The sequence below is a fragment of the Telmatherina bonti genome (assembly GCF_933228915.1).
Source record: "Telmatherina bonti genome assembly, chromosome: 18".
Taxonomy (NCBI): domain Eukaryota; kingdom Metazoa; phylum Chordata; class Actinopteri; order Atheriniformes; family Telmatherinidae; genus Telmatherina; species Telmatherina bonti.
In genome coordinates, this window is record NC_136616.1 from 34,324,560 (window position 1) to 34,327,975 (window position 3,416).

A 3,416-nucleotide genomic window follows, 5' to 3' on the forward strand; every position below is an offset into this window, starting at 1 on the left:
AAGTCATGTCTAAAGATACAGGGATGCAGCGGTTCTGGACTAAACTGAAGCAATTTTCACCTCATCAGCAAGGAAGAAGTGTTGCACAGAATTCTGAGGTGCCCTGCAGATAAAATCTAGCTTGTGGTGTTTGTAAGAGCTGCTTTGTTTCCTGTTTCTCTGAGATGTGCCCCATTAAGTTGCCTTTCTCACGGTGGGTTTATGTGGTTTTAGGTGAAGCGATAGACCTTTTGTCATGAGAAGGCTCAGTGAAATGCTTCTGTTGTCTGTTGTATTGTTCAGTGGTGTTTGTTGTGATTTCCGGACTGACTGGGATGTGGCAGACTACCAGTTGCACCCTTGTGAAGTCAGAGATAAGACCTGCACAGTGTTGAGGGACGTAAACTGAACTGTAAGTGTTTCAGCCTTTTGCCTTCTTCTAAAACTTTTTATCTATGTGCAATTTGAAATTTTAGTTTTTAATGAATAAGTTTTATTAAATCCACAATTTCAGCAGCGATGTGAAAAATGTCCTTCTATATGACTGTTTGGACAGGAAGCGCTCGCTTCCAGCTGGTGAAGTGTGTTTAAATATTTCACTTTGACATGGTTAGAAACTGTGTGTGTGTGTGGCAACATTAAATAAAAATGCAGATGCTGCATTAAATTCCTGCGGAGGAAAACCAACCAGTTTCTGCTGCTGCAGCAACCAAACTTCTGCCAACAACACAGTTTGGATTTTTCTCAGAGAAATCAAATACAATATGTCAGATAGACAAAAACAGACATTCCATTTCATGAAATATTCCATATTTTCACTTTCAGTTACTCTTCAGATGCTGATTTTATGTTGGGTTTGTATTAAACTGCAACACATGCTGGAAAAAACATGCTGATGGTGAAGATTTCACCACTTCTGATCATTTATGCAGCATTTAAACTACAGGTGTCAAACTCCAGTCCTCGAGGTTCAGTATCCTGCAGGTTTTTGTCGTCGCCATACTCCAACACACCTGAACAAATTCATATATAGGTTGATGAGAAGCTACTGGATCTATTTGACTGGAATCAGCTGAGTTGGTAGAAGGAAACAACAAAAACCTGCTGGATACCGACCTTCGAGGACTGTAGTTTGACACCCCTTATTTAGATAATTCTGACATGTAGGAAACAACAATGATGCAATCCATCCATCCATCCATCCATTCTCTGCCACTTATTCAACTTCAACTTTATTTTTATTGCGTCAAATCACGGCAATGCAATCTCAAGACGCTTTACAGACAAAAAAAAAAACATAATGAAAGCCAATTCATAATAGCCTATATAAGGAAACCAACAGATTGAGTGGACCTGGGTCGCAGGGGCAGCAGCCTAAGCAGGGAAGCCCAGACTTCCCTCTCCCCAGCCACATTTTCCAAAACTGCCGGGGGGAGGGGGAGGTGGGGAGGGGGGGGGGGGGGGGGGGGGGTCCTGAGGTGTTCCCAGGCCAGCTGAGAGATATAATCCCTCCAGCGTGTCCTGGGTCTTCCCCGGGGTCTCTTCCCAGAGGGACGTGCCTGGAATACCTCACCAGGGAGGTCCAGGAGGCATCCTGACCAGATGCCCGAGCCACCTCAACTGGTTCCTCTCGATGCGGAGGAGCAGCGGCTCTACTCTGATCTCCTCCCGGATGACCGAGCTCCTCATCCTATCTCTAAGGGAGAGCCCGGCCACCCTGCAGAGGAAACTCATTTCAGCCGCCTGTATACGACATCTCGTTCTTTCGGTCACGACCCACAGCTCATGACCATAGGTGAGGGTAGGAATGTAGATCAACTGGTAAATCGAGAGCTTCGCCTTCTGGCTCAGCTCCTTCTTCACCACGACAGACCGGCACAGAGTCCGCATTACTGCAGACACCGCACCGATCTGTCTGTCGATCTCACGCTCCATCCTTCCCTCACTTGAGAACAAAACCCCGAGATGGATTTTCTTAATGTCCTTTAGTCTCATTTTTCCTGCAAATATTCATTACCGACTGCAACACTAACAAACTTAATATTATGTTACTGCACTCTTATTTTCCCCTCCTCCTCCTCAGCCTCGCCTTTTATGTGTTGAAAAATATTCAGAAGTACCTGGTGAAAACGTGACCTTTAAAGCAGGATGTTGTTGGATCAGATATTGATCAGTACCAGTGTGATAACATCAATACTTTCATTTGAAGCTTGAAAACTTCCAGAATCTGGATAAATAAGGAGGATATATGTCGGTGTGGATGGACAAGGTTGGGGTAGTGATGGGAAGATGGGAGGGGTGGGCTGGTCTTGTGGTCTGGACTGGATCTGCTCTCACTGGTGCTGGACCGGTCTTCTCTAGGGTGGTGGGTGGCTCTCAGATTAGTAGGATTTTGGTTTCTTTCCCTGATTCATTCAGGAGTGTTGTTTCACACTCCTGCACATCTCGTGGTTGCTGCTCTCTTCTTCATAGTTTCTCCTACTGATGATGTATTTTGTGTTTTCTAGAAGCTTCAGATGCTTCATGTTTCCGTGAAGGTGAGAAGATGTTCAGTTTGTTGAGAATGTGCAGCAGTTGCTGTGGATTGTTTTCTGCTTTTTGTTCTTGTCTCCCTCTTTTCTTTTCACCCTTTTCTTTCTCATCCTTTTTCCTCCACCGTCTCTTTTCCTCCCACCAGGTCCAGCAGTTAAACAAAAATATTTATGATATAAATAACAAAATGAAGAATAAAATAAAAGAATAAAGGGGGTGGCTCTAATCCAAAAGGCTCCTCTTTGAAGAGTAAATTTGTTCAGCACAACCCGGCAGCCAGACCATCATTCTGTTGTCATGACGCAGAACAGGTTGAATGAATGAATGGATAAATAAGGAGGATAACATGTTACAAGGTAACAAACTTGCTTTTTGAGTCTCCATGTGTTTACCAATGCTGATCCGCTTGGCTGCCTAGCAGAAAAATCTGTTTGTTGTCTTCATTTAGTTGTAAAATCTCTCATCCAGGTGTTTATTAGCTCCAAACACCGACACAGTAAGTCTGCAGGACTACAGTCGTCTGGTGATAAATACACGTAAAGTTGTGTATCGTCTGCATAACTGTGACTATTCATGTTAAAGGTCTGTATTATTTGACCCAAAGGGAGCAGATACAAGCTGAACTGAAGAGGTCCAAGGACGGACCCCTGAGGTACTCCACAAGTCATGGCCCCTCACTCAGTTTCATAGCTGCTGATTGAAACAAAATACCTTTGGACTACATGTACTTTTTCATGTAAACAATTGAGTCTGGTCATAGGTTTTGGGACACTTTCCCATTAATCTACACTCAGCAACATTTAGTAGGAAGCAGATGGGAAGATGAGCACTTTGTGGGCGTGCACGTGTGAGTGTTCAACCTGTGATCATGCAATCAAAGAACAGCTGAGTGCTTGTAGGGGAGC